Source organism: Protopterus annectens, chromosome 1.part0, assembly GCF_019279795.1.
Source record: "Protopterus annectens isolate FY-2018-M chromosome 1.part0, PAN1.0, whole genome shotgun sequence".
NCBI classification, from domain to species: Eukaryota; Metazoa; Chordata; order Ceratodontiformes; family Protopteridae; genus Protopterus; species Protopterus annectens.
Window position 1 is genome coordinate 515,502,524 of NC_056725.1, and position 15,000 is coordinate 515,517,523.

At 38.5% G+C, this 15,000-nt stretch overlaps 1 protein-coding gene across 1 annotated transcript in view; it reads left to right on the top strand.

Annotated features, from left to right (window-relative positions):
- Positions 1-10,143: 10,143 nt before the first annotated feature.
- Positions 10,144-15,000, top strand: part of DLK2 (delta like non-canonical Notch ligand 2) — a 196,366-nt gene continuing 191,509 nt past the window's right edge. Inside the window, exon 1 of the mRNA XM_044061080.1 lies at positions 10,144-10,456. The gene's annotated coding sequence lies outside the window, so the exon portion shown is untranslated. The remainder of the gene's footprint in view (positions 10,457-15,000) is intronic.

Genomic DNA, 15,000 nt, shown 5'->3' on the forward strand with positions numbered 1-15,000 from the left:
ACAAATTCTTTTTTAAGTTCTTGCCAGTTCCTGTTCATTACTTCAGTAACGCTGTCATCCATATCAACCTCTGCTGCTCTCTTCTTTATTTCCCAGCATCATTGTCGTCTATAGTGAATGCTGTCTTCATATGGTCAAAGTTTTAGTTGTATTGTCATAATCTGACACTGAACATTCTGGGTTTATTTCCATAGGTACTGACTAATTTGATCTTCTTGCAGTCCACAGAATTCTCAAAAGTTTTCTTCAACACTATAATTCAAAAGCAATTTTCCAGAGCATAGCCTTACTTACTTATAATCCATTTCTTACAGTCATATATTATTATTTGGGAATCATAGATTTGACAATATGGAGCTATGTTGACAATGAGCTGTTTTTACTGTTTAAAATCTTGGCCAGATTTGCTATAGTTTTTCCTCTGAAGAAGCAAACGTCTTTTTGTTCCCATCTGTTTGCAGAGAATGGTTGGACATAAATTATATAAGTTTATGTCATTCATTTATTTATTTTTAATGCTCAGCAACAATACAGCTTTTGAATCTTCTATTTTCACCTTCATCAACAGGCTCTTCAACTCTCTATCACTCTCAGCCAGCAAAGTGGTATCATCTGTATACCTGATGTTAATATTTTTCCTGGCAATTTTGATTCCAGCATCTAATTTTTGTAGCCCAGCATTTTGCATGATAAATTCACCACATAAATTAAATATACAGCATTATCACACTCTTTTCCCAATCGGTTATTCTGTATTCAGGTCTAACTGTTGCTTCTTTTTTTTTTGTATTTTTAAACACCTTTATTGAATTATCAAAAGGAAGCCTAGGAACGGGTTTTAACATGGGTCGAGATAGGGGTTCACTGCTATTGCCAAATTACATACCTCTCCCCTATCTCGACCCATGTTAAAACCCATTCCTAGGCTTGCTTTTGAAGTTTGACATTGCCATGTTCGACTTTCCGTGTTCGAACATAGTGTGGTTGACCGAGTTTCATTCGAAATTATGATAGTAAACCATATATATATATATATATATATATATATATATATATATCTATGGATCTAGGACTTTTGATCGAAAGATCAAAAGCCCAAATCCATTACCACCGAACACACTTTAAAGAAAGCGCTTTCACCAAAAGTATGTTAAAAAAAAACACAAAATCTACTTGAATGCAGGGGGGAAAGCCCTCCTGCACCCCCTACTTTAATATCCTCACTATGAGGTCACACTACAGTGGGGAAAATGGAATTTTCCCTTACCACACCATAGTACAACCAGAACAACAAGCATACTTGTGCAAAAGTGCTGCTTCGGTGAACAGCACTTTCGCGCAAGTATGCTCACCAGATTGGGATTCGGTGAAAGATGCAGTCGAGCATCTGTACAGATCCCATTTATATGTCGAGCATCTGTCAGGATCCCATATATATAGCCAGAGGCCTTCTGTGTTAGCCTGTACTTCAGAAAAGTAGATACCAAACAGGAGAGTTCCCAGGAATGAACGCTGTGGTACTCCACTTGTCACTGGTTTGAAGTCAGATTTGGAGTCTGCAACTTTTACAATGTGGGTTCTGTCAGTGAGACAGTTGGCAACCCATCTTCTGACGTAGGGATTTATACATAGTTTAGTGAGTTTAGCTATAATTCCAGAATGGGAGATGGAGTCGAAAGCTTTGGCGAGGTCAAGATAGGCTGTGTGAACCATCTTAGCCTCGTCTACTGCTTTGGTGACTGCCTCAAAGAAGTCGATCAGATCCAGAAGGCATGATCTGCCTTTCACAAATCTGGACTGGGTGGGGTCCAGAGTTTGGAGGTTACCAATGTCTTTGTTTATGAGTTTCATGATGATACATTCCATGGCCTTGCAGACCAGGCTCATCAGGCGAATAGGGTGATACTTCCCAAGATCACTGGTGGCTCCCCCTTTGTGGAGTGGGATAACTGTTGCTGTACGCCAATCAATGGGCACAAAGCCTGATGTGAGACTATGATTGAACATGGTGCTTAGGTGGGGAGCCAGTTCATTCTGAAGTTCGTGTAAAACGCAGCCTAGGATGTTGTCCAGTCCCATGGATGCTGTGTTTTTGGTTTTAGAGAGTGCAGCTTATATCTGCATAGATGTGATTACAGGGACTCTGCATTCTTCCTGTATAGATATGGGCCCTTTAGAGGGTGAGAGGGGGGTAAAATTAGCACTGAACCTATCTGCCAGAATGTTAGCAATATCAGTTGGTTCTGTAATTTTCGTGCTGTTGTGCTGTAACTCAGAGCAGATCTGGGTGTTGCCATTAAGATTCTTGACATAGCTATAGAATGCTTTGTGGTTGCCCCTAGAATCAGTGGTGATTTTGTTTTCGTAGCTAGCTTTGGAGGCTCTTATAAGGGATCTCACCTTCTTACTGAGGCTGACCATGGAGCTCCTCCACTCATGGGTTTTATTCTCTTTTGCAACAGTTTCTTCCTTCTGTTGTAGAGTTTGTTTATGGTAGGTGACCACCAGACTGGCTTCCTTTTTTTGGAGGATAGCGTCTTGGTTCTGTGTGGGATAGCACGATCCATGCACTCGTGTAAGTGCTTATAGAGTGCATTTGTGTAGGATTCAGCAGTCGTAACTGTATTGTCCATCTGCATGGGTGTCATGAAGTTTGCCACTTCTGTCTTAAGAAGCATGAAGTTGGCTTTGGAGAAATTTTTACTGTGGTTTCCTTAATGGTGGATGGGGGCGGGATGCAGATATCTAGGGTGATTAGCTTATGTTGTGGTATTGCATTGGGTTGGCAGACTTTAAAGATTCCCTGTGGGATGCATTGTCAAAGATGCTGGGTGGGCAAATTGGTGTGATGAGGGAGATGATTTTTCTGAGCTATGATACAGAATCGGAATTACCTAGACATGGTAAGGCCTTGCTGTCTCTAATTATGGTAACTGCCAAAAAAGCAATTACTAGAAAATGGAAATCAAAACTAAACCAACTATATTAGCAGTAGTGAATATAGTAACAGAGGATAAAACAACTGGATTTGTGATCTTTAGAAAAGGGTAGGAGCAAACTACAAAGGAAAAAAGTGGGAATTGTGGGAACAATACATACAGGGGAGGAATGAATATAACTGTTGCTTCTTATTCTGCCTACAGATTCTTTGGGAGGCAAATAAAGTGAACCAGTAGCCCCATTTCTCTAAGAACTTGCCACAGTTTGTTATGGTTCATACAGTAAAGGTCTGTACAGCAGATGATAAAGCAGAACAAATATTGCTTTCTCTATTATATAGCAGATATTGTCAATTCAACATTTGGTGCCTACATCTCTAAGAAAACTAGCTTGTACATCTCACAGTTCTCAGTTCATATATTGCTGGAGTCTAGCTTGCAGGATTTTGAGAATTACCTTGCTAGTACAGGCAACAAGTGCAATTGTTTCATAATTTGATCTGGCTTTAGCGTTGCCATTTTTGTTATTGTATACAAATTGACTTTCCAATCCAATTTGCTAGCTGATTCCAAAGGTAACATTACAAAAGCATCATTTTTGTATGATTTGAAACAATTCAGCAAGAATTCTTTCACTTCCTGCAGCCTACATATTTGCAAGACTTTCTAGGAATAACTCTTGGCCTTTTGTTTCCAAAAATGTGGAATACTACCTCCCATATTGTGGAATAAATAGGCAAGGTGTAGAACACTTGAGAACAGCTTCATCTAGGAACCTGCCAGCATTGTTAAACTTTACTACGTTACAAATCTAAAAAGAGTTCTGTTGATGAATGGATATAATTCAATATAATTTACCCTAGATATTTGTTGAAAGAAATCTTAGTAATGAAAGTGTGACAAGCACTTTGAATGTGGAAACTGGTGGAAAATAAAGTTTTAAAGACTCATAGTAAGGAACTTGAGGTACAGTTCAAAGGTATATTTCTAGGGCACATTTGATTTCACTCCCCATGATGTTTGGCTATAGATCAGAGAGCATCTTGTGATACATATCACTGATGTTACAGTCCTTCTATGCAGTTCTACTACCTCTTTTTATATCTTCTGCTAAGTCCATCCCAACCTTGTACTTTATCATGCCCATTTTAACTAAAAGTGTCCATTAATCTCACCGGTTCTTCACATGGAGAACTCCTGTCTTTCCTATTCTGTTATCTTCTTCCTGTTCTTTGCTCTGCTCACATACAAAATCTCTTATTGTATTCTCTGAAACTCTGCATTCAGTCTGACATATTCTTCCTATCTCCATTGGTTTTGCTCTTCTTCCTTCCAAAGATACTTCAAAGGTCGCCACAGGCAGACATTTTGCCATCTTAGATTTCTTCCTATTTGGAATTTCTTTTAATACTTTTTGCCCCCATCTCTGATGACCATCAAGTCTCCCCCCAGTTGGGGTCAGACCGTTTATCTCTCTCTCTGAATTAAGGATGTTCCCAACACATTATGGGAGTGACAGTCATCGAGAGGAGCCCCAAATCCCCTACCAGCTCAGCACTTTCATTCCAAACGTCCTTTGAGTTCTCTCTAGTTCACTTATCACATACCAACAAATGTCTCAAATCCATTTACTAGTATAGCCAAACTGAATCAGGCAATCTTCACCACATTTATAAAAGTCTGAAGTACAGTATTATCTGCACTCTTCAACATTTCATCCATATCACTTTAAAATCTAGCAAAATCTCTGATCTCTGGAAGTTATCTACCATAGTACCTCTCCCAGATGCACACAATCCATCTTTTGTGGATGATTTTAGGTCTATCTTCATCGTCTGTTCAGCCTCAGAAATCCTTGAAAAAGCTGTATCAGTATAGTTGAAACACTATCTTATCCCTCAGAAGAATAATTAAAACACCATCTTGTCCAACACAACCTGCCTTATAAGAATCATCATACCTCCACAAGGGTGTCAGTACCTTCACTACTCTCGTGTTTACAAATGACATCTACAACTAAAATGAGACTGCCAACATAAGAGGTACTATTTTCCATTACCTCAGCAAAGCTTTTGACAGTATCTGTCTCAATAAATTTCTGCAACTATTTCCCATCTCCAACCTAGACCTTAAAAGACTCATACAATTCCAGCACTACCTCAGTGGCTGTGCAGTTTAAGTAACTTGCTATTCTTGTACTTCCCAGCCAAATAATTCCCATTTATAGTTCCACAAGGCTCTATTCCTGGACTATACCTTTTCTCATTCTTTGTCAGTAATATCTCATATGTTCTAAATTCACAAATCTCTCTTACATGCTAGCCTTTCCCTCAGACTAATTCATGTAATCCTCAGTCTAAAATCTATAAATCATCCTGCATCTCAGCTCATGCAGCTAATAATGCACTCAAGTTCATTTCTAGTGTCCCTGAAATACTTTCCTTAGCAGTCCCACTAACTCGCCCACCTTCTTGCTACTTACTTGAAGCCGATCCAACATTATAAATATCTAGGACTTTGGGCTGGCCTCGCTGTATCCTTTAATATTCACACTCTTAAAAGTATTTGCAAATCTGGCACAATATGTTGTCCTCTCCATCCGCTGTGTTCCATGTTTCTTTTCCTAAAGGCCTACAACTGACACCAAAAGTACATAACCGATCTTTCCATCCACTTTAAAAGCCCACTTCGGTACCATTACTAAATATGCTTGCTGCTATCCTTAGCACTCACACATCTCATTCTGCCACAGCTTTCACTCTCTAGTACTTTTTTTATCTTCTACCACTAAAATTTCCGCTAATCACTCTTCATACACCTAACAGTATGGCTCCTTCTAACCCTTAAACAATCGCACCCCACAGTTCACTCTTTCTCAGTTGCTATTAACTTACAAATGTTTAATCTAGTTTACTTAAATGATTCTTGTATTATGCTGTTCACAGTTTCCCAATTTTAGCATTCCATTCTCATACATATTGTTGCAAATATTCAGTGCAACCTGCTTGACTAACCATTATTTGTTTTACTTATTACCTCAGCTGTGGATGAAAATAAGTACTCGTGGCCCAGTCGGACCAGTCCAGCAACATTCCAATAAATAAAATAGAATAAATAACATTCAATGAAGGCTTCAACACATTCATTTATAAATGAGAATGATGAAATGTTCAAAAAAAAAGAATCACTTAGCTAGTAATAATTCATTCGGATATGCTTTTGGTTATTTCTGTCAGCTTAAGGAAACTAAATAACCGTAACTAAAAAATTCACAATCGTTCCATTTCCCATCTGATGGGAAAATATATATATATATATATATATATATATACCAGGGGCAGAATCTGCTGCACTGAGGTCCATTTAGCCTGAAGAACTAAATCTGATGTAGGTTTCAGATGTTGGGGTACAGCTGTGCTAAAGAATTTCGTCCTTCACATACATACATCATGTAAATTGAACATCAAAGTTTGAAACAATACTAATTTCATGAACTTTAATCATACTTTGATTTAGGAATGGGGTTGATTCCTGTCATGGTATTAGAAACCCAAAAAGACTTGGAGAAATTAAAAAGGAATATTGAGGCAATAAAACTATAAGTGAGTACAACCTCCCACACGCCGGTTTTCACCATTTTTTTCCCAGGTTTTGGCTCCCTCACAGGTGACCATCAGTTATCCCCAGTGTCTCTCCCCAAAGCCTCCCGTAGACTTTCATGAGTCAAGCCCAATAACACCCTGTGAGTATGATGGGCAATGGGCTTCAGCACTTAAACAGGACAGCCCTTTGCACCCACAGGTAACACTGGGCAGTTGCTTCCCCAGTGTCCATCGAGGAAATTGAACTGTATGAGTGTACCCTGAGCATGCATGCCTCCTTCTCCCCGCAAGATGGGCACGCCCATCCTCTCTGCCTTCACTATCAAGCTCCTAAGTTACTATTCAAACTCAGATCATCTAGGTCATTGTCAAGGTTTTATCCCTTTATGCCACCGGTATAGGCCACCAGTTTTCAACATTTGGTTGAATTGGCATTCCTCAGCTGGTATATGCTTTAGCAGACAAGCTGCCATGGGTGCTAGTTCTACATGCTATAATTACTGTTTCACAGTGCACTGCTCATGGTAATATGCCTGCTACTTTCATGCCCTGAAAAATCTTAAATAAATTACTGTACAGCATTTCCCATTAATACTGCATAAATTCCTCCTCTTCCATGCTCCAGCCATTAAAAATCTTAGCACAGATCCTCAAGAACCACAACACAAGGATAGGAAAAATGTATTTTGTTATTTATTTGGTATAATCACTACATGTTCTAGTGAGCCTCCTATTCTGGTTCTGTGTATTATAGGCTTACTATTTATTTAAAATTATGCAGATTGACTCTAGTCCACTTTAAGGCCCCTAGAAGGGGTTGAAAGGGAGGAAGCGTCTTCATCACTGATTGGCCTATGGCTGCTAGTCTCCTCCATTATAATACATTTGCCAAAAGGAAGCAAGAGTGATGGAACGTGAGATGGGTTGTGAGTCCATATGCTGCACGTGAAACTAGAGGTTAGTGTTAGCATTCCATCAAGACCTAACAGCTGTGGTTACAGCCAGAGGATGTCAAAACTGTTTCTCATGCACTTAGTATTTGTGTTTTATTTCTGACTATTCACATCTCCTCAGATAGCTTAAATATAACATGTAAGAAGTATTTTCAGCCATAATGAATGTTATGCTTGTTGGTATTTTTTTTCTGATGACAATGTATTCATTCAGAAACATATCTCACCCATAAAATTAACGTATTAGCAGTAAAGCAGATGACACTCCAAGGTAAAATATCCATTTATAACAGATAAATGAATACTAAAAACTGGAATATACATCCTAATGAAGCTGAAAAAAAAACAATTGTCTACTCTCTCTTTGACCTCTTTTTTTAAAATGGAAACTATTATCAAGTTGGGAAAGGGAGTGTTCTCTTATTAAACTTTAATGGCCTCACAATCTCTGCCTGCCAAAGACTGACAGATGGAGACAACACAGTAACATCTAGCTATATTGCCAATGGCTGATGCTTTAGCAATGATGGCTCCATCACTGGCATCACATAAGGTAAGACATCCAGTAGTGACAGAGCTGCAATACCTTTCTAGATGTAAAACAAAAAAGCCCCTTCTCTGAAGTGGCTTCATGCTGTTCTTAAATGGCCTAGCTCTTACAGAACTCGTGCGAGTTGTACAGAAGCTGTCCCAGTATTCGGTGTGAGTTCCAAGCATAAGTGAGTGATAATATGACAGGGGGTATTGCTGCTCCTTTTTTTTAAAGTATGTGACATTAGCTAGGACTAGCAATAAAGACACCTCATTTAATTATCATTTTCACACTTAAATAAAATAAAATAAACAGATTTCAGTAAGTTACTGGCCCTTCTACAGTGTATGATCATTCTAGTTCAAGTATTTGAGAACCAACCAGCCTGGTCACACTTCACAATTTATAATTATGAAAATCAAATGTTAGAAATAGTGTCTTTGGCAAATTGGCTGCAGTGTGATGTCATGTAATGTATGGCCTATCAAGGAGCGTATTTATATTAGGGAGGCAGGACAAACTGAAATTTGATGGTAACTACACTACTTTGACTTCAGAGGTAACATTGTGCTGCCACTGAGAGTGAGTTGTCACGTCAGAACTGGTGAGCTCAGCCGTTGATGCTGACATAGCAGTGACCAACATTCACAATCAGAATAATTTATACATGCACTTTATTACTCTATGTGCCAAGAAGTTTTAACATGTATATGAGCTGGTAAGACTGTTGCTTTGCTCCTGTTATAGCCTAAGATCCAGCAAATTTGTCATTTTAAAAACTGCAGTGCATGCTTCAGTTTTTTAACTACACAAGTAAGTAGAGTGTGTGTGTGTGGGGGGGCAGCAGCATTTCTGCAAAGGACCTTTCAGCTGTCTAGGAGCAGCCTTAGTTTATACTGCTTTCCCTTGTGCCAAAATCACCTGTTCTTTGAAAATACACTTGAACTGTGCATTGTTATGACTTTGTGTATGTCTTTGAAGTTCATTTTTAAAATAGTATTATTTTTGAAAAATGTTCTGTGAATCTTGCTTCTGTCTGCTGTCACTGAGGGCCATGTATGTTATTCATGAAAAATGCTGTTAAAACGCATTTTTTCCAGGACATTCAGATAAAGGTAGTTAAATGTTTGGTTAACTGGCCGGAAATACAATGGTCACAATGTCTACATGAATATGTAACAAGTACATTGGGTTCCCTATAAACTCTCTATCCAGAGTTGTATGGATAAATATCTGCTAGGCTTTCTCCCATTCTGTACACAGAGTTGGAACCCTGCTTTGTGCCAAACAAGCATATAACTGAAGTTAAGCACCAAAATCTGCATAAACAAATCTTAGAGCAAACCTGAATAGGCCCTAGAAGTCAGAATAAACAGTAAAAAGTACTTCACCAAATGAATGTTTATATCTGTTATAACTGCGTCATGGGTTTGCTGATTTATGTGTGCTAAACTTCTTTCATTTGACTCATGATTCATTCCCAGGTACCAGTCTAGAAATGGCAAGCTCTTATTCATTAACCATATTAATAGGATAAATTCTGTTGCAAGACCTATGCTTCATGTATAACATTGGTTTAAATGCCACAAATATGATACTAAAGCAACTCAGCACCCCTTCCCCTATATTCAGAGTCCTATGAGACTCCAAAACCAAAACATTAATAACGTTTAGTCTTACAGATGTCCCAAGCAAGCAAATATTAAAGAAGACTATTAATCCTAGCAATGCAGGTGATGCGCTTGGAAAGTTAGCATCAGCAGTGAGAAAACTAAAAGCATTCAAAAGAGTGTGTGTAGTTTATATATCAGGAAATTGATTTAAAAAAACTATTAACTCCTGTGGAAGTACAAACATAAATCCCCTCATGTCTACCATGAAAATAAAACATGCTTGTACAATACCTCTAAATTTAACCCCTTCTGGTGAACTGCTGAAATAAGTTGTACATTTTTGATATACAGATGAAAAAGACTGCCAAATATAGAATGTGCTGGAAAAAAAAGGCAGGACAAGGAGTGGAGCCAGTGAGAAAAAATAAGGAAATGGGCTGTGCAGAGCAGCAGCTGCATTGAAAGATAGTCGCTCCAAAGGCAGCAGAATGTGACAGTTAGATGGGTCGACTGTTTCTTTAAGAGGAAACTCATCACTCAGACCCTGCCAGAGAGGGGTCAGAGTTGCCTTCTTTTATTGCAGTTTGTATCAGTTTTGATAGAGGTTTAACTGAAAAGGAACAGACACTAATGGGCTGCCAAGGCCAGTTTCACCTGCATTTGTCCTATTATTCCTGTGAAGAACAGTTCTGTAAAACGGACACCTTTTAATCTCCTTTCTTCTAAGTTTCTATTCTGTCCTGTGGAACCTACACAGAAGCTGATGCATAAGGTGCCTGCTTTGATGGAAAAATAGCAAATTTTGCTACAGCTCCAGGTATAACAGTTTGATGTAGCCTAATAAAAGTGAATGTGCTGCTTGTACAAATTTATCTCCTGCATACTAACTGTGCCATTTTTTTATGTTAGGTAAGGGTCTCTTTTACTTGTTGTTTCTTCAGCTTCTGCAGCATTTAGTGCTTTTTTAACATTTCATTGTACTGCTCTTTACAATACTGTACTATATTGGTAGAGTGACTGTATATATGTGCGTGTGTCACGGGTAAGTGGTTTGCTTACACTAGGAGCTTTGTGTGAGTGTGCACATGTGCATGTATAATCTATCAAGAATAATTGTTCTTGTTCCCTGTGTGTGTGTGTGTGTGTGTGTGTGTGTGTGTGTGTGTGTGTGTGTGTGTGTGTGTGTGTGTGTGTGTAAATGTGTGTATATGTGTGTGTGTGTGTGTGTGTGTGTGTGTGTGTGTGTGTGTGTGTGTGTGTGTGTGTGTGTGTGTGTGTATGATGTATGTGTATATTTTATGCATTTATGAATATGCGTGTCTGAGTAGTGTGTGCGTGTATATATGTGTGTGTGTGTGTGTGTGTGTGTGTGTGTGTGTGTGTGTGTGTGTGTGTGTGTGTGTGTGTGTGTAAAAATGCTGAGCTTTCCCTGCACTGACGTTTTAACTACTACAGTGAAACTATATGTCCAGGAGGTTGTGGTTATTTGCCCTAGGAGAACTGTTGGTTGTGACTGAATGTCCTGGAAAGAGCACTTGTGCCCGGCAAAAGTTGTGTTCTAACCTTGAAAAAAGAGCAACAGAAAAGTGTAGGCTAGCTAAAGCTGGCAGGACCTCAGGTCTCGGGGCTGAAGGGTGTGCAGTATCCCTGGTAGGAAATGCACATGAATTTATGCTGAATGTGAGCACTGAATCTGTAAATATGTTTGATTTTCTGTAAGGGTTGTTCTAATCCTGACTAAATATGATCGAGATCTGCCAAAAAGCTTTTTAGTAACTGAAGACATCTGTCAGACTCTACAAAACTTGTCCGCAGTGACTGTTTAATTCATATAAATATGAACGGGATGCGAGATGTTTTGACTTGCAAAAACCTTCAACTGTAAGAATGGTTTTTAAGCTTCTCAATTACTTGTGCTGATATTAACCTGAAGGAATCTGTTGCCTGAGCAAATGGTATGCAGTTACTTAGTGGGACTTAATAACTTTTTAGGAGGTACACACTGAAATGAAGAAACCATTTACTTGTGAGAAAGAGATGTGCCCTGCAGACATATGACAGAACTTCAGAAAGCTGGTGTGTACTTGTCTGTGCTGTTTTCAAACTGTTGGTACAAACAAGAGAGAATTTAATGTTCCTATAGTTGTAATGTAAAATGAACTAGACACCGGATTCTGTGCATGCTGTGACTTGTACACTGAGTTTTGGGAGGCACAAAGCAGAGGCTGTACACTAGATAAGTGGAATTTCATTTCTGTGCTGCTGTAACTGGTGCTTCAGTGGGCTGATGAAGCCCATGATACCCCTGCAGGCCTGGTGAGGTCTTCATGTTTCTAGGTAGGTGGCCTGTTTAGACTAGGAACTTACTGTGTCTGAATATCAGGGGCCTATATTGATATGAGAAATCATTTGATTGTCAGTATAGTATAGCATCTAACCAGAACTTGACAGAACAGGAAGCTTTCTGATTGGTTGCACATGGTATAGATATCCACATCGTGTTATGTACTGATAATGGGCACCACTTGTCTCTCACCTCAGTGCGTGCATTGATCTATAAATTAATGGCGCTACGTATTGGTGTGAATTAACCCTGTGACATCATATTTCATTTGTATGAGGTAGGCACTAACAGTGAAAGATTTTATGCCTTGGAAAGAAGTATGCAGTGATCTCTGAAGAAGATGGGTTTCTCAAATATAGTTATACTTATTTATAGACAGAAGAGTAATCCTCTAAGCAGGATATATATACTTATTTATAGACAGAAGAGTAATATATATATATATATATATATATATATATATATATATATATATATATATATATATATATATATATCTAGGACTGTTGAATGAAAGTTCAACAGTCTGAATCCAACTTACCCGATCACACGTTAATGAAAGTGCTGTTACCGAAAAAGCACTTTTGTTAAAGCGCGTTAAAAACAAAACATTACTAATGAATAAAAAAGTGTTTATGCAGGGGGGCAAGCCCCCCACACCCCTCTACTTTATTATTCTCATTCCGAGATCGCACTACAGTGGGGAAAAGGGAAAAATTCCCTTAACCGCACCATAGTACAATCTCCGCAACAGTCACTCCCCCACAATTCCTTCTACCTCCAGGCATACTTATGCAAAAGTGCTTCTTCAATGAAAAGCACTTTCGCGTAAGTATGCACGTCCATTTCAAATTCGGTGAAATGGCCGTTTGCTGATTAGTCCCAGACCCATATATATATATATATATATATATATATATATATATATATATATATATATATATATATATATATATATATATATATATATATATATATATATATATATATATATATATATACACACACACACACACACACACACACACACACACACACACTCACACACACACACACACACACACACACACACACACACACACACACACGCACATATATACAGTGATGTAATAGAGGGCAATATGTCCCATTTTTCATATTATGCATTTGCCAGGAGGAATTTCATGTCTTGGAGAGTCTAGCTTAATGGATCTGGCCATGTGTGTACTTACAAGGATCAGCTGTCTGGTCTTTGAGCATGCATTCATCTTACAGGACTGAATGAACACTGAAGGACTGCAGGTACTAACCTGACTAAAATAGTATGTCTTTTAGTGGTTGGATGATAAGCAGGCCAGACTTTCTGAGGTAGGAATGTGCACTCACCTGATAGTAGTGTACTTGGCACTGGCCTGGTCAAATGTTGTCTCTCTTTAATATATTTCCATAAACATCAGTACCCTTGCAGTCTCACTAGACCAAACTAATCCTTTTCCAAAACAGAGACCTTTTGTGGAACATGTACTAGCGGTTGCAGTGCAAGAATCATTACACATATTCCACAAATCACTGTTATGTTGACATCAGCAATGTCACTGGACCTTGCGTTAACAACAGTGGTACAGAGAAGGAAGTGTAATATTTGACTAGGAAGAAGAACATTCTGTGCAGCAAGCAGTAAGGGCTGATGTATGTGAAAAGGGGCAGAGCTGCTTCAAACTGGCAAACAGTAGTCATTTTAAGAATGTATTCAACAGCGGCAGAAGCACTGCCTTCCATTTGCATAAAAGGATGACAGATCCATAGATCCATAGATGAGGCATGTGCTACTGTAGCATGATGTGGGTTCAGGCTGAGGGATGGATCTTACATCACCATATAAGTAGTGGATACTGTCTTGGTAGGAACTATGTCAGTTAACCTTATTCATTCATTTATTTATTTAATGTATTCATCTAGTAGCTAGCAACATGTTGCTATTAGGATATATCACATGTTACTATTTTTTTCTTTTCGAAATCTTGACACGACACAATACAAGATATATGCGGTAATATGCTAGCCAACTTCTTAACCCTGAATTTCAAATGCTCATTTAATTTATTAGGGAACATATGCCAATGATTTATGTCTACTTTTTGTTTTTAAGCTTTGCAAAATGTAAAACATGTTTAACCTCAGAAGTTTTGTGGCCAAAGTACCAGTTCTTAAAGTTTCATAAGGTGACACAGTCTCCATTCCATGCATATTGATGCACTTACTTTTCCTTACAGGATGGTTTATGGTGATTTTTATTCTAATACCTGGTATTTCTCATAGGATGGAATGTCAGTTTTATCCAAAGGTTGTGCATTAACCCTTAAGGGACATATTTCACCTATCTGAATGTGTCATTTAAGAAAAGTTTATTTAATATTAGTGTCTGGAAGTTTAAGAATATTTTCTGGTGTGTACCTAAGTGTGTAACATCTACATCAATCAATCACAACAACAAATATCGGAACACTTGCACTAAAGGAGTTAGTGTACAATGTGCCTGTGAACATGTGAATACAGTACTGTAAATGTGGGGAAAACAAGCAGACACATCCACAAATGTAAAGGATTGTTATGCCTTCCAGTAAGTCCTCTCATATACATAGCAGCATCAGATTCTATTTGATTTACAACTGCATAAAGTTCTCATATGATCTGTTGTTTTTTTCTTCTTACAGAACAGATAGAGAACATGAAGACAAAAGTAGTGTTGATGCAATCAGTAAATTAACTGTTGCCCAATAATCCCATAATCTACAGAGTAAGCATGCATCACTTGCATGACCCATGCTTAAGTGCAACACAAAAGTGTAGTAAGCAGCGCCTCTTGCCTTTCACTGCTTGATTGCCATTTAATTAAGTCCCAACTACCCAGTCACGTTTGTAGGCAGAGGCTATTACTTGTAGTTCTTATTGGTGTAATGCAGTTAGTGCGGCTCCTCTGCTGTGCACGGCCACTGATTGACAAACTGCAGATGTTCTCCTTTCTTCACAGTTCTGTG